Source organism: Amblyraja radiata, chromosome 22 (genome assembly GCF_010909765.2).
Source record: "Amblyraja radiata isolate CabotCenter1 chromosome 22, sAmbRad1.1.pri, whole genome shotgun sequence".
Lineage (NCBI taxonomy): Eukaryota > Metazoa > Chordata > Chondrichthyes > Rajiformes > Rajidae > Amblyraja > Amblyraja radiata.
Genome location: NC_045977.1, coordinates 6330839 through 6348643, shown reverse-complemented (window position 1 = coordinate 6348643; position 17805 = coordinate 6330839). Strand labels below are relative to the sequence as shown.

General features: G+C 42.4%; 1 protein-coding gene and 1 long non-coding RNA gene across 2 annotated transcripts in view; both read right to left on the bottom strand.

Moving 5' to 3' along the window:
* The window catches only part of snx29 (sorting nexin 29), a 679392-nt gene that overhangs the window by 595143 nt on the left and 66444 nt on the right, over window positions 1–17805 (bottom strand). The gene's annotated exons all lie outside the window — the stretch shown is intronic.
* On the bottom strand, window positions 2432–6913 carry LOC116985530. The gene is made up of 3 exons (XR_004415295.1): window positions 6777–6913; window positions 3608–3610; window positions 2432–2442 (listed from the first exon to the last, which is right to left on the bottom strand). It is a non-coding gene; the product is annotated as an uncharacterized LOC116985530 (long non-coding RNA).

Here is a 17805-nt window from a genome sequence, read left to right as displayed (position 1 = left end):
TCTGCATGGAGTTGACCATTTGCTTGTAGTGGACTATTACTCCAAGTACCCAGAAATAGCGCTACTGACAGACATGACGTCACATTCGATGATACGCGAGATGGCGGGCATGTTTGCTGACCTGGTGATGACAGACTTGGTGATGACAGACAACACGAGACAATTTGTCTGTGCTGAGTTCCGTAGGTTACAGGATGACTGGGAATTTGCCCATCTCACCTCAAGTCCCATATATCCACAGAGCAACGGGCAGATAGAGCGCTGTGTGCAAACTATAAAAGGATCAAGTTATTAATTTTGACCAACGTTGAAGGGGGAGATGTAAGGTAATTTAAGGGAAGGGGGAGAATTGTAATTAAAGTAAAGGGGGAGATGTGATGTATATGTAATATAAATGCCAGTGCCCCTTTAATATAAATGCCTGTGCCTCGTGATCGAGATCAGGTGACCTTCGAGAAGTTTCCGTGGGTTGTTCAGAATAAATCTTATTTACAAGATGTCGGACGTGTTTTCTTTGTGCTAGTCACAACAGGGCCTTACGTGGTCTCAAACATTACAGATATGTAGGCAGATACGTTAATGGTATTTAAGAGGTGTTTGGATAGGCACCTGGATATGATGGGGAAAAGAGGGACATGGATCACGTACAGCCAAAGGAGATTAGTTTATCCGCATCACATTTGGCACGGACAATATAGACTGAAGGGTCTGTTCCTGTGCTGTACTGTTCGATGTTAATAGCTGCTGAGATGGAGCAAAATTACCACCTTAAAAGCTTATGTAGAATATTTGATTACATCCATCTATTGTGGAATAATTCTCATCACATACACATGATGGACTCCAAAAGGTGACAACATACATGATACAGCCTACATTAATGTTGTTTTATTTTAAGCCACAACATGTATCTTCACATTCATTCCATCACATGAAAATATCCAGTACGGTGAAGAAAATAACATTGTTATTATTGGAACCCATACAGTTAAATTAAAAGAAAATCCAGTCGAAATGAAAACAAAGATTGACATGTGTATGTGGCATTGGGTTCTTTTCATTTAACTTTCCATATTCTGCACTACAGGACAATATTGTGCAGAATAGATCAAACTGTTGTTGATCTTTAATATCATTCACAACTAATAATGAGAAAATATCAGCAAAATTATTTGATATGTCTACACTTGTTCATATTCATTCAGTACATGTGATCATCGCTAGTAAAATTAGCATTTAATGTTCATTCCTGATTGCCCCAGATCCGGAGACTGAGGTACAGTGCAAAGCTTTTATTGCGTGTAATCCAGTCAGCGGTAAGACAATACATGACTACGATCGCGCCATTTACAGTGTATAGATACATGATAAGGGAATAACATTTAGTGCAAGGTAAAGCCAGCAAAGTCTGATCAAGGATAGTCCGAGGGTCACCAATGAGGTAGACAGTAGTTCATAGGTGGACATCATTGGTTGCTCTAGAGTTACATACAAGCCATACTAGTAAAGGAGACCATAGGTCCTCCCTTTGAGGCCATGTGAACCAGAGAGGTTTTTACAACAATTCAGTTCTGTCATTCATGACACAATGTTTTTTTATTCCAAGTTGATGTAATTAATTTAAATTTGATAGAAATCCAGGTGAATTTGAACTCATTCTTTGGAATAATTTTCCACACTTCTGGATATTAGTCCAGTAACTGAGCCATTGTGCCTCATGTGATACCCAACTATTGCAATAAAACTGTATCTGAAATAACTTGTAAATACCAAATAGTAAAATTCAACTACACGTGCACAACCTTTTATCCGAAAGCCTTGGGACCAGACACTTCTCGGATTTCGGAATTTTTCGGATTTCCGAATGGAAGATTTTTAGCGTAGATTAGGTAGGTAGCGCGGGCGGCTTGAAAAGTCTGGAGCGGCTGCCTCCTCCCCGGAGACCGGGGAATCATTATAAATCATTGCTTAAATGTTAGTCAGTTAGTTTGGAGGGATTTTATGTGGTGGGGGGGGTGAAGGGGGAAACTTTAATTCTTAGTCCCCTACCTGGTCGGAGAGGCGGGGAGCGGGCAATGCCTTACCGGGTCGCCGTGCAGTAAGCTCTGGAGCGTTGTGGCCGCCGACTCCCAACATCGCGGAGCTGGGGCTGCGGGCGTCTGGCCGCGGGCGGCGCCGGTTGGAGCTCCGACCTCGGCAACTCTACCCCTGGCTGCGCGGCGCTCCAAATTCAGCGCCGCCCGCGGCCGGACGCCCGCAGCCCCAGCTCCACGATGTTGGGAGTCGGCGGCGTCGCAGCGCTGGGATAACAGCGGGGAGCGGGCAATGCCTTACCGGGTCGCCGTGCTGTAAGCTCCGGAGCGCTGTGGCCGCCGACACACAACATCGCGGAGCTGGGGCTGCGGGCGTCCGGCCGCGGGCCGCGCTGGATTTGGAGCGCCGCTCCACTAATAATTAAGTAACTAATTTAAGCAATGATTTACAGATGTTTAAGTGTCTCCCCGGTCTCCGGGGAGGAGGCAGCCGCTACAGTAGTACAGACCTGGGTTGACCGTGGGTCGCTTCGGGTCAAGTTTGGCGCCAAACGCGAGCTTTGGTGTGCAGACGGCATCCTGGAAAAAATGTCCGGTTTTCGGAGCTTTTCGGTTTCCGGAACTCCGGATAAAAGGTTGTGCACCTGTACTGTATTTATCCCTCAACAGATAACTTGCCATCAGTAATCTGACATTTCAAACAAGATCTGTGCAACAGGGAAGTGACAGACTAAATGTCATGAATGTAAAAGGTTAACATTCTGATGGTAAATACCTAATCTTGGATTTTAAAAACACACATTTTTATCTATACTCTAAAATAAACAAAATTATGATGTTGCAGTTTTGTGGACTTGCACTTAGGCGCATGACAACACACTGGATTTCAGCGAGCTGTGGATTTAGTAGATTGTAATTGTTTAGTGAATCTGCGATGGGTTCAATTGAGGATACATACCTTTTCATACGAGGTGCCAGGAATGCAGAACTTCACATGCAAACTAACCAGAGCTCCTTTCTACAAGACCTACCGTGCCATTCAGTTAAAATTTGTCAAGGAATTTGAATTATTTCATCTTATTCAACCATAAATACAGCTTTAAATTAATGCTCAAACAACTAGAGCAGAAAATCACTTACTGCCCAATGGAATGCATTCCATTTATCCCCTTTCCACTTCCTTTTTCCAACAAAATTCTTTATCACATACGCAAATATAAAGAGAAAAACTGAATTCTAAATTCCATTTCCACTGATTTTGGCTTGGATAATTCTGCAAAATGTTGGATGGATTTCACTTTAATCACACTGTAAGACAGAAGATTGGAGAGGCAGATAGGGAAATCTGGATTGCTAAATGACTAAAACGCACAATGGTGAGTCAGCAAGACAAAGGAGATTGTGGTTGACTTTCGAAGGCAACGTGATACACATACCGGCGTTAAAGTAGAGATGGTTGAAAGCTTCAAGTTCTTAGGAGTAAATATCACCAGCCACTTGTCCTGGACCAGCCATATCAAAGTACATTGCTTTGATATGGCTAGATGCCAAAGAAAGCACACCAATACCTTTACTTCCTTAGAAGGCTTAGGAAGTTCGACATGTCCCCAATTACACTCACCAACTACTACAGATGTTTAAGAAGGAACTGCAGATGCTGGGAAAATCGAAGGTAGATAAAAATGCTGGAGAAACTCAGCGGGTGAGCACACAGCACACAGCACACAGAAGGTAGTTGAGGCCAGTTCATTGGCTATATTTAAGAGGGAGTTAGATGTGGCCCTTGTGGCTAAAGGGATCAGGGGGTATGGAGAGCAGACAGGGATGGGATACTGAGTTGGATGATCAGCCATGATCATATCGAATGGCGGTGCAGGCTCGAGGGGCCGAATGGCCTACTCCTGCACCTATTTTCTATGTTTCTATGTTTCTATGTGAGGCAGTTAGGTGTGAGGCAGTGACGTTTCGGGTCGAGACCCTTCTTCAGTCTTTGTCTGTAGAAGGGTCTCCATCCGAAACGTCACCTATTCCTTCGCTCCATAGATGCTGCCTCACCCGCTGAACTTCTACAGATGCGTCGTAGAAACCAGTTTAATGGGATGAATCACAGCATAGTCTGAAAATAGCTCCATCCAAGAGCACAAGAAATTGCAGAAAATTGTGGGCGTAGCCCAGACCATCATAGACACCATTCTCCCTTCAATTGACTCCATCTACACTTCACACTGTCTTGGCAAGGCCACCAGTATAATGAAGGAAGAGTCATATCCAGGCCACTCCCTCTTCTACCCTCTCCCATTGGGCAAAAGGTATAGAAGTGTAAAAATGCACACTTCCAGCTTCAAGGACAGTTTCTTCCCAGCTGTTATCAGGCAACTGAACCATCCTTCCAGCAACTAGATAGCAGTCCTGAACTACTATCTACCTCATTGGAGACACTCGAAATATCTTTGATCGGACTTCACTGGGCTTTATCTTGCACTAAACGTTATTCAGATTATTCCATTTATTATGTATCTGTACACTGTGGATGGCTCGATTGGAATCATGTATTGTCTATCCGCTGACTGGTCAGCACACACAAAAGATTTTCCTGTACTTCGGTACACGTGACAATAAAATAAACTCAAACTCTAACTACACACTTGCAATCATGTACAGTCTTTTCATTGACTGGAAAGAACGCAAAAAAAAAAAACTTTTCACTGCACCTCAGCGCACATAACAATAATAAACTTAACTAAACTAAAGAATGGGAAGAGGAAGCATGTGCAATGGGGCTTAAGTTAGAAGAATGGATTCCAGTCAGGGAGCTATAAGACGGAAAAGGAATAGAAGGGCACAAGAATCAACATTCAAAATTTCAGTTCTTCATGTCTTGAAGAGGGGCCACACTGCAGAAAAGAAGGTGCTGAAGTTTTTAAAACACTAAGATAGACAAGTGTTTCAAGTCGTGGGAAGCTAGGGAAGAAATTGCTGGGACCTTGTCAGTGATTTTTGTCTCATGAGTGAGGTGCCAGAAGGTGGCTGATGTTATGGATCTATTTAAGAAAGGATGTAAAAAAAAGATTAGGAGTCAAATCAGTGAGTTTAAACTCAATGGTGAGTAAGTTATATGAGGGGATTCTGAGAGAAAGGATTTACGTGCATTTGAAAAACATGGACTGATTACAGATAGTCAGCATAGCTTTAACCATGGGAGTTTTTTGAAGTGATCAAGAAAAGTGATAAGTGCAGAGCAAGGGCCATAGTTTACGTGGGTTTTAATAAGGCCTTTTGCAAAGGTACTGCGAGGTAGGCTGGTCTAGGAGGTTAGATCACATGGAATCTCGGGTGAGCTAGCCAATTGGATTCAGAACTGGCTTGGAGGTAGGAGGCAGAGAATGTGGCAGTGGAGTGCTCCTTAGATTGCCTTGTGCCCTGCAACAAGTAGTGTGCCATCAGAATCCGTGTTCGATACACTGTTGTTAGTTATTTATATTAACTACCTGGATGTGAATGTAGGTGACAGGTTAGTAGGTTGGCAGTTAAAATTGCTGCTATGTTGGACAATATAAAAAGATTCTCTAAGATTACTCCTGATATTTGGGCACCTGGTACAGAGGGAGGGAGGGAGGGAGGGAAGGGGGGAGGGAGGGAGGGGGATCTCCCTGTCCGTCTGCTCCTGGGCCTGGCCAAGATGGCCATTTGTGGGTCCAGGCAGCGGGTAGTCGACGGCCGCACCTGGGTTGGCTGCCTGCCCCTTTTCCTGGCCTACGTCCGTGCCCGCATGTCCCTGGAGAGGGATCATGCGGTGTCCACGGGGACTTTGGAGGCCTTCCGTGAATGCTGGTCGCCATGGGAGGTCGAGTGTTTTGTTGATAAAGTTGGCGTTATGTTAATTTGATGGTCGCTTGTTTGTAAACTGTCAACATAGGCAGCCTTTGATTGGGTTAATACTCTGTATGTTTCTTTTTCTTTTTTGAATAAAAGTGTTTGTATAATAAAAAAAAGATTACAATGGGATCTTGATCAACGAGGCCAATAGCCAAGGAATGACAAATGGAGATTAAGTCAGATAAATGGGAGGTGTTGTCTTTTGGTAAGTAGGCTCAGGTACATAGTTTCATGCAGGTGGTGATACAAGGAGACAGGGTAGTGAAGGCAGCATCTGGCACATTTGCCTTCAATGGGTCAGAGTATCAAGTACAAGCTGTTGGCCTGGTACTTGGGCCCAACTCTTATGTCGCCATGTGTAGGAAGGAACTGCAGATGCCGGTTTAAATCGAAGATAAACACAAAATGCTGGAGTAACTTAGTGGGACAGGCAGCATTTCTGGACAGAAGGAATGGATGACGTTTCGGGTCGAGGCCCTTCTAAGTTACTCCAGCATTTTGTATCTATCTTATGTCGCCCTGGTCAACGATCAACGCTTTTGCAAGGGGGCGAACACCAGTGAGTAGTAGAAGCAGTCCTCTCTATCCAGGTATTCGCTCAGCTTCTCCGTCTCATTCAATAAGGCCACATTACATTTCCCCCTGATGTGCGTGGCTGGGAAGGACTCAAACTAGCGAGAGAGGAAGAGCTCCTGTCGGCTTCACCGGGATCGTTTGCGTTACCCTACTGGACACCGCGAGGCGCCCATCTCCACCACTCCGCATTTGGGGATCTGAACCCGACACCCTTTCGATCGGCTGAGGGCAACGGAGGCCATCGCCCATCCCTTCAGAACAGCCTTCGTCCATCACCTAGGACCGACTGACCCATGGAACCCTTCTCCACTTCGGCCTTCAAAGTTCTAGTTTGAATATTTGCTATTACCACCAAGATCTGCACCTGTGGCGGCTCCACCCAGGCCCACGCCCTGGGCTTCCGTGCTCACCGCAGCGGCCCTCATCCTCATTGCGGCATAGCCCCCACGGCTTTTCGCCCTCACGGCCAGCGATGACCACGCCCTCATTGACCGTGCGAAGTGTAACTGAGACACAAGGAATTTTCTAATGTTTAAAGCATAAAGCTGGAGTTTGATGAAGATTATAGCAACGAGTCGGAAGAAGTTTGGATTTACCTTATTGTTTTTCATCAACAATAAAGAATTTATTAATCAAAAGACTGTGTTTTTGAAGACTTATCTGTGAAGAAGCTCTGAAGGTCTCTGACGGAGAGCTCGCATGCGTATAAAGATATTCCCCTTAACCATGCAGTCCATTTAGCAGCTAGAGGGAGTAATCTCTTGAACGATATAAAAATCTGCCGCTACAGGCAGGTGAGTTGTTACACGCTCCTTAGCGGATTCTGAATTCCACGGCCACCGTCCTGCTGTCTATATCAACCAATACCTTTTGAAAAGTATCACCATTGTGATTGTACAGGGACACTGCAAACTGAAGTTGAGACTGTGGGGGATCAGACTCAAAACCACCAAATTGATGAGCCAAGAATGCACAAGTCTGAGGAGGAGACTATGAGAAACCAGAATCAAGATGATGAACTGGTGGAACCGGAGGACAAGGACATGGTAAGGGTCACTTCAAAGCTGAAGATGACTGTGAGTGTTTTAGATGTGAGATGTATTGACAAGTGAAAATGATGCATTATCGATGCAACTAATGCCATATCCTAAATGGTGTTGGAATGTTCAATTTACAATGTGATGATGCAGATATCCTTTTTGTTTGCTAAGGGAGGGATGTCAGGTAACTGAGGTTGTATTTAAACATATCACGTGTTACTATGAGTCAGAAAGGTCACAGGACACATGTTGCCAGGATGTAAAGGAATGGCGGAGGAATAAACCAAAGCGTTTATGTTCAGTGTCCTTGAAGCGTGTTTATTACATTTGGAGGTTCCGACACAGGCGTTTGACCGTCATGTTACAGATATCGGTATGGACACATTTGAATTATTGTGTATGGTACTAGTTGCCCCGCTACAGGAAGGAGGTCTTCAAAATATGCAAATAAAAAAGATTTACAAGGAGGTTTTGGGTCTGGAGACTTTGAGCTACATTGGAGGTTAGATCTTTTAACCTGGAGAGCAAGAGGTTGAGGGATGACCATATAGATGCTTATAAAACCATGCGGGGCAATAAGGGGTACATCTCCAGTCTTTTCCATGGGGTGAGAAAGTGTAAAAGTGGAAGGAATCCATTTAACGTGAGAGGGGAAATGTTTGAAAAGGACTGGTGGGGAAAATTTGTCCACACAGATGCCAAGAGCTGCCAAAGTGGTGGAGGAAGATAAAAATTATGATATTTAAAAGACATTTGAATGGGTACATGGATAGGAAATGGTTCAGAGGGATACGAGTCAGGGGGAGGCAAGTTGAACTAGCTCTGTTAGGCAACTTGGTCGGCTTGGACAAGGTGGGCAAAAGTCCTGTTTTTGTGCGGTAGAGCTCCATGACTCTTTGTCGAAGAGCTGGTACATGTCACCAAAACCTGGTGTCATGCCTGAGAGCAAAGATGAAGTTTTAAGTTAGGTTTCGGAAGATTGGTTAGAAGATATAATGCCAGCCAGAAAGACAATGGAGGAATGAGGCTGAAGGTGAAAAATCCAATCCATCGCTTTCAACAGCAGATGGATTGGAGGGGAATTTGCTGGTTTTCAAATTAAATGCTGATATAACATGTCATTTAATAACCTACGTTACTGGAAAATTTTAATCAGTAGAAGAATTTTCATATTCTTTATAATAAATCATTTCAAGTGACTGTCAGCAAAATAATCATACTGCTTTGAAATGTTTCTGACAAGTAACATATCACATTAAGTGTAATTTCTCTTGATAATATCTGTCAACCAAAAACTGTACTTAAACTGTATTTGCATAAATTGTTTTTTAGAACATCGTTTATAAATCTGTATCCTCACACAAAGTGCAAAATTACAGCGTGGAAACAGGCCCTTCGGCCCACCGGGTCTGCACCGACCAGCAATCCCCGCATATTAACACTATCCTACACACACTAGGGACAATTTACATTTATACAAATCCAATCAACCTACAAACCTGTACGTCTTTGGAGTGTGGGAGGAAACCAAAGTTCTCGGAGAAAACCGACAAGGTCACGGGGAGAACGTACAAACTCCATGCAGACAGTAACTATTGGTAACTATTTGAACCATTTGTCATTAAGCATTTCACTAGGGTAATTTTTCTCAATTGAAATATAAAAGATGTCACAAGGCAACAGATTCACTCACAGGTTATTAACTTTCCATTCTACATGTTTGGTATATTCATGCAAATTACGATAATTTTCCACCCACTGAATTTTAAGGGATTTGTAGATGCAGGGTGAGGCTGGAACACAATGGCATTGACGTGACTGTACACTGTTTGGTCAATAGACACAAAAACAATATATCAAAGGGACAAAATCTTACAAGGTTCCATTCTTTTAAAATTCAATTTCTTTAAAAGCTCTATTTGTCCATACTCCACACACCAAAGCAATCTACATCTGTCAAATGTTTAGAAGGAACTGCAGATGCTGGAAAATCGAAGGTAGACAAAAATGCTGGAGAAATTCAGCGGGTGAGGCAGCATCTATGGAGCGAAGGAAATAGGCAACGTTTCTGGTCGAAAGCCTTCTTCTTTGAAGAAGTTCTGCTTTGCCTACTTTGAAAAAGTCCTCCTCCTCTCTCCGAAGATGAAGAAGGGTTTCAACCCGAAACATTGCCTATTTCCTTCGCTCCATTGATGCTGCCTCACCCGCTTCTCCAGCATTTTTGTCTACATCAGTCAAATGCCTGCTCCTGCATTCTCCTACTAATCAAGATCCGTCGCCTCTTCAGCTTTCTCTCTACCCACTCCACTCACTTCATAGGTCCGAGCTTCTTGTTTGTGAAACCCATGGTCATATTTTCTAGTTTATCAGAAATGCTGTGAAATCCAGAAATAACTCTACAGGCCACCTAACAGTAGTAGTGAAGTTGGAGATGGTATCAAACAGGAAATTAGAAATGCGTGCGACAAAGGCAAAACCGTTATAATGGGTGACTTCAATCTACATATAGATTGGGTGAATCAAATTGGCAGGGGTGCTGAGGAAGAGGATTTCTTGGAATGTATGCGGGATAGTTATCTAAATCAACATGTAGAGGAACCAACGAGAGAGCAGGCTATTTTAGACTGGGTATTGAGTGATGAGGAAGGGTTAGTTAGCAGTCTTGTTGTACGTGCCCCCTTGGGCAAGAGTGACCATAATATGGTTGAGTTCTTCATTAGGATGGAGAGTGACATTGTTAATTCAGAAACAATGGTTCTGAACTTAAAGAAAGGTAACTTTGAGGGTATGAGACGTGAATTGGCCAAGATTGACTGGCAATTAATTCTAAAAGGGTTGACGGTGGATATGCAATGGAAGACATTTAAAGACTGCATGGATGAACTACAAAAATTGTTCATCCCAGTTTGGCAAAAGAATAAATCAGGGAAGGTAGTACATCCGTGGATAACAAGGGAAATCAGGGATAGTATCAAAGCGAAGGATGATGCGTACAAATTAGCCAGAAAAAGCAGCATACCGGAGGACTGGGAGAAATTCAGAGACCAGCAGAGGAGGACAAAGGGCTTAATTAGGAAAGGAATAATAGATTATGAAAGAAAACTGGCAGGGAACATAAAAACTGACTGCAAAAGTTTTTATAGATATGTGAAAAGAAAGAGATTAGTTAAAACAAATGTAGGTCCCTTGCAGTCAGAAATAGGTGAGTTCCGGTGGCGCTATGGAGTAGGAGAGACTCGCGCCAACTAGCTCCGTGAAAAAAACGAAAAAACGGGAGGAAAAGACAGATCCTACCTGCAGAAAACGGGACCGATTGTTTTGTACTAAGCCCGGACGTCATCAGGCGCGCGACACCGGCAGTATGTCGACTCAACATACTCCCCCCCACAAGGCAAAAAACGGCAAGACTAAAGAGGTAGGCCCAACTGAAGCCTCGGCCTCAGGTTTAACAGCATCCCGAGAAGACATCTCAAAGAAGAATAAAAAGACTGAGATGGAAGAATTAAAAACGTTCCTTAAGGAGGAACTTAAAAATCTTAGACAGAACTTTCAAGAGGTTAAAGAGGAGCTAGCATCTTTAAAAAAAGAAATGCAAGAACAAATTAAAGAAGATGTCACAGAGATTGTACACGAAATCCTTGAAGACTGGAAATTAGAAATGGAAAGAAATATGACTCAAAATGTTGAAGAAGTAAATGGAAAACTGAATAAGATGGAATCCAGATTTGATTCTAAACTTGAACCTATTCTCCTGACATTAGACCAACACTACAAGATTGTAAAAGAACTTGAGGAACTTGCTGAGACAAGCACCGCAACTACAAAACAACTCATCACTGAGAACCAACGCCTATCAAAGTTATTGTATCAAATAACTGAAAAATGTACAGACTTGGAGGGACGACAGAGGCGTCAGAACTTAAGAATCGTGGGCATCCAGGAAGGCAGAGAGGGGACTCGTGACCCCCGTGAATTTGCTGCAGAAGTACTGAAAACAATTTTGAACCTGGATCAGGCGCCATTACTTGCCCGATCGCACAGAGTGGGTCGCCCAAAGGTGGGCGACCGACCAAGAATAATGATAGTAAAGGTCCAATATTAGATTAGATTAGATTAGATTAGATAGCCTTTATTGTCATTCAGACCGAAGTCTGAACGAAATTGAAGCAGTCATACATACAATACAATACAATAAAAAACAACAATAAACACATATTAACATCCACCACAGTGAGTCCACCCAACATCTCCTCACTGTAATGGAGGCAAAAGTCTTAGGTCTCCAGTCTCTTCCCTCCTCTTTTCCTTCTGCGCTGAGGCGATACCCCCCGGGCGATGTTACAACTGTCCCGCGGCTCAAACACCGCGGCCCGGGGTGGTCGAAGCTGCCGCTCACCAGTCCTGCTGACGCAGCCGCTGTCCCGCGGCCGAACCCCGGACTCAGGCCACCGCCGCCAGAACACCGTGCAAGCCACCGGAGCATCGTTCCAGCCCCGAGCCGGATCGTCCTTACGTGAGTGCCGTTACCGTCTCAGCCTCGGGCTGGGCGGCACCGCTCCTCCCTCGGGCTGGGCTGCCCCGACCGGGCACCGCTCTTCCCTCGGGCTGGGCCGCCCCGACTGGGCGCCGCTCCTCCCTCGGGCTGGGCCGCCCCGACCGGGCACCGCTCCTCCCTCGGGCTGGGCCGCCCCGACTGGGCGCCGCTTCTCCCTCGGGCTGGGCCGCCCCGACTGGGCGCCGCTCGTCTCTCGGGCTGGGCCGCCCCGACCGGGCACTGCTCCTCCCTCGGGCTGGGCCGCCCCGACTGGGCACCGCTTCTCCCTCGGGCTGGGCCGCCCCGACCGGGCGCCGCTCCTCCCTCGGGCTGGGCCGCCCCGACCGGGCACCGCTCCTCCCTCGGGCTGGGCCGCCCCGACTGGGCGCCGCTTCTCCCTCGGGCTGGGCCGCCGACCGGGCGCCGCTTCTCCCTCGGGCTGGGCCGCCCCGACCGGGCGCCGCTCCTCCCTCGGGCTGGGCCGCCCCGACCGGGCACTGCTCCTCCCTCGGGCTGGGCCGCCCCGACTGGGCACCGCTTCTCCCTCGGGCTGGGCCGCCCCGACCGGGCGCCGCTTCTCCCTCGGGCTGGGCCGCCCCGACCGGGCGCCGCTCCTCCCTCGGGCTGGGAACGCCGTACCTCCCCGAGCTCGGCTACTCCGACGGGAGCACCGTTCCTTCCTCGGGCCGGCCGTCCTCACGGTAGCGTCACAGCCCCTCACGGAAGCCCTGTTCCAGCCCCGAGCCGGGCCGTCCTCACGGGAGCGAGCTCAGTGCGAGTCCTGGCGGGCTCTGCCTCCTGAGCCTCGAGGTCGCCAGCTCCGCCATTAGGCCTCAGCGCAGACGGAGGCAGAGAAGGGGAATACGACATAAAAGTCGCATTCCCCCGCAGGGAGAGACAGCAAGCCCCGTTTCAACCCCCCCCCCCCCCAAACAGAAACTAAAAACAAAAACTAGACTAACCAAAACGAAAATAAACAACCCAAAAAACACAAAACAAACAGGACTGCCGGAGAGCCGCTGCAGCCAGAGCCGCGCCGCCACTAGGGATATGACCATGTATTGGATGACATGATGAGGAAAATTGGCAAAAGCAGAAATCTTGTATATGAAGGAGACAAGATTAGCGTATTCAGAGATTACCCCGTGGGAGTTGCTAAGAAAAGAGCGTTGTTCACAGAAACAAGAAGAATACTGAAGAACATAAAGAATCTGAGATATGGACTGTTATACCCTGCAACACTGAGAGTCAGTTACGAGAAGAAGGAATACTTCTTCATCAAGCACACGGAAGCATTTGAATTTGCCAAGAAAGTCGAGGACAAGATCAAAGATTGAAAAATATTCAACTCTTAACACCTACTCGGACACTGCTATCTCGCAGAGAAGATATGGAACTCTAAACTTTAAACTATTATATTTAAGAGCTGCCTAAAATTCGCAATAAGAATTGGGTATATTTCCTGCAACGGATATATAATACTAACATTCTAGTACTAACCTCTAACAACTATTAATAATCAAGAATATTAACTAACACTAACTAATGATAATAAGATTATTTAGATTATTTAAGAATTAATTAAAAGTATGAAATATAAGTAAAGTATGATTCAGGTATTTTATAATGAGAAATGTTTGATGGCCCTCTCTCTGATGTTTTCGTTTTTGATTATCCTTTGATAAATGTTTATATTATACAAAACTAATATTTCAATTTGAGACTACTAATTATACCATTAATGGAATATAATCAATATTTCTTTCCCCCCCACAAATTGTATGCATCGAATTGGAAACTTTCCTTTCAAGGAAAGCACGGAGCTAGTATTTTTATAAACCAAAAGCTACGGAAGTCCATAGATGCTTAGCCACATTAGGGTGGCTATCACTAACTGCACTAATTGTAGTTGTAGTTGCTTTTCTTTTTTACTTTCCACACTTTACTAACCCTATTAGCTATCACCTTTTTTATCTTATATCACATTATATTTTGTATTTGGAATGGAATTGCATATTTTATTTAAGGAGATACGTTCGGATGGAAAACAGACGTGACCTAAAATTCATCTACCTGAAGTTCAAGTATAAGGTAGGGTTGAGTGTGCTGAATCATCTGCTCTACCACTTAATCACAAGATGCAAGACATGAATATAAAAATTGGGGGTGTGGGAATTAAATTCTGTAGTTGGAATGTTAAAGGAATTAATGAACCTATCAAGAGAGGCAAAGTGTTAGCTCATTTAAAATCATTGAAAACAGATATAATATTTCTCCAGGACACATCTTAAAAAGGAAGCACAACACAGACTGAAAGCAAAATGGATTGCTAAAGCGTACCATTCTTCATTCTCACATAAATCAAGAGGTGTTGCAATATTAATTCGTAAAGGTATACCCTTTAAACATATATCAACGATAGAAGACATTGAAGGCAGATATATTATAATAATAGGGGAGTTATACTTAAAAAAGGTGACTCTCCTCAATGTGTATGGACCAAATTTTGATAGCCCTCTGTTTTTTAAGAGAATTTTTAACAATATCCCGGAAGGTACACAACAAAACTTAATAATCGGTGGAGATTTAAATTGTACATTGGATGCTTGTTTGGATAGATCATCAACTCAAAGAAAACTAAAATCTCGATCAAGTGAATTTTTAAATTCATACATTAATACTACTAATATTAAGGACGTTTGGAGAATTGAAAATCCATCGGGCCGAGAATATTCATTTTACTCACCAGTACATAAAACTTACTCAAGGATAGACTATTTTTTAGTAGATTCAAAACTTATCCCATTCACCTATAACTCACAATATCATAACATCATAATCTCAGACCACGCCCCATTAACATTTATGATCAAAGTAAACGGAATGGCAGAGACACAGTCACAATGGAGATTTAATCCCCAAATCTTAAAAGATAAGTCATGTAATGAATATCTAGTAAAACAGATTAAAATATTTTTTGAGGCTAACGATAGCCCTGAAATCTCTGCCTCCCTTCTTTGGGAAACATTTAAAGCATTTGTACGAGGAGCATTAATTTCTTCCCAATCATTTTTTAATAAAGAGAATAGGGCCAAACAACAGAAACTGGAAATGGAAATAAAGCAATTAGACACAGAAAATGCAGCAGCACCATCCACGATAAAACACAATAAAATTGCAGTACTGAAATATAAATTAAACAAGATTTATTCAGACCAAGTTATAAAACTTTATCAACATACAAAACAATTAAATTTTGAATTTGGTGACAAACCACAAAAACTATTAGCGCGTCAACTTCGCAAATTGGATGGGGAAAAAACAATATACAAAATTAGAACAGATAAGGGAGAAACATTAACACTGCCTAAAGATATTAATGATAGATTTCTACAATACTACCAAAAATTGTATTCATCTAAAATAACAGAACAATCAACGGGAATGGAAACATTTTTACAGAATTGTAAGTTTGCGGGTCTAGATCAGAAAGAGAGAGAATTGCTTGGGGCTGAAATTACAATAAAAGACATTGAAGAATCAATAAAGTCCTTAAAAAACGGAAAGTCGGCAGGACCCGATGGTCTAAATTTGGAATTTTATAAAAAAAATTATGATTTGCTTTCCCCACGCCTACAGACAATGTACAAATACGCATATACTCAACAGAAACTCCCAGAAACTCTAAATGAATCTACAATCATACTTATACCAAAAACGGACAAGGATCTTGAAGACCCAGGTTCATACAGAGCTATAGCCCTCTTAAATACTGATCAGAAAATATTAACTAAGATTCTATCTAATAGATTGAGCTTAGTGATCAGTAAATTAATACATCCCGACCAAACAGGTTTTATCCCCAAACGGTATTCATTTTTTAATCTGAGAAGATTATTTAATATTATATACTCCAATAGAATCCCTAACGCAGAGCTAGCAATTATCTCGTTAGATGCTGAAAAAGCATTTGACCAGGTAGAATGGCCATATTTATTTTCGGTGATGGAAAAATTTCAACTAGGAGAGAAGTACTGTACATGGGTTAAATTGTTATATTCTAACCCAACAGCTAGAATATTAACAAACAAAATGTTATCAACTAAATTTAATCTCTCTAGAGGCTGTAGACAAGGATGCTCACTATCCCCACTATTATTTGCTCTTGCAATCGAACCCCTAACAGAAAGCGTTAGAAACCATCCAGGAATATTTGGATACAATACTAGAGACACAAGGAATAAAATCTCCTTATATGCAGATGATATACTAATATATATTACAAAATTAGAAACTAGTATTCCAAACCTATTAAATCTAATAACTCAATTTGGTCAGTTTTCGGGATATAGTATCAATTGGAATAAAAGCGAAATCATGCCAATAACAAAATTCAATTTACATACAATACAACAATCCCCTTTTAAAATAGTTAAAGATAAATTTAAATACTTAGGAATCTATGTAACTAAGACATATACCTCTTTATTTAAACTAAATTTCCCACCCTTACTGAATAAACTACATAAGAATATTCAATACTGGAAAACACTCCCCATTTCAATGCTTGGGAGAATTAATGCTATAAAAATGATTTTTTTACCGCAACTGCTGTACCTACTTCAATTAATTCCGATATATATCCCAAAACTTTTTTCAAAAAAGTCGATTCCATTGTTACAAGTTTTGTCTGGGATTATAAGAATCATAGAATAAGTAAAAAACATTTATGTAAATCAAAGATAAATGGAGGTCTGGCTTTGCCAAATTTCTTATTTTATTTTTGGGCAGTCCATATTAAAAACATGAATTTTTGGCTGGAAAAAAATGGACCAACAACCAGATTGGCTAATGATGGAAAAGGAAGACTGTCTACCTTTTGAAATTGGACCGATCATATTTACCCTCACAAAACTGCACAAAAAAACCTATAAAGAAAACCCCATAATACATAGTGGAATACGAATTTGGAAACAAATAAAAAAAGATTTAAAATTGAATAATATACCGCTCTGCCTTCCCATTGTAAATAATCCTTTATTCAAATCATCCTTTATGGACAAAGGTTTCACACAATGGAAAAATCATGGAATCAAAAATATAGGACATCTTTATGGGAAAGGTACTTTTCTTTCATTTCAAGAGTTACAACTGAATTATGGACTGCACTCAAATAATTTCTTCAGATATCTACAAATTAGAGATTATGTTAAATCTAATACACAAATTTACAGGAATAGGGAATCAGAAATTCTTGATGAATGTCTGAACAAGCATCCTAATACTGAAAAACTAATAGCTTATATTTATAACACCCTACTAAATAACGAGGTACCACCGACCGAACCATATAGATACAAATGGGAAAATGAAATAGGTCATCCTATCACGAAAGATATGTGGGACGAAAGTTTACAACAAATACATCAATGTTCATTAAATGCCAGACATACTTTAATACAATTCAAGGTCTTACATAGACTACACTTCTCTAAAATAAAACTAAATAGAATCTTCCCACAAATCTCTCCTATTTGTGATAAATGTCTACATTTAGAGGCTAATTTAACACATACGTTTGCAAACTGTATAAAACTTAAACATTTCTGGACAGATATTTTTGAAATAACTTCAGAAGTTATTAATACAAAACTGGACCCAGACACAAAATTAATAATACTTGGAATATCAGAACAAAGCTTAACACTCACAACAAACCAAAGAAACTTCCTCAATTACAGTATAA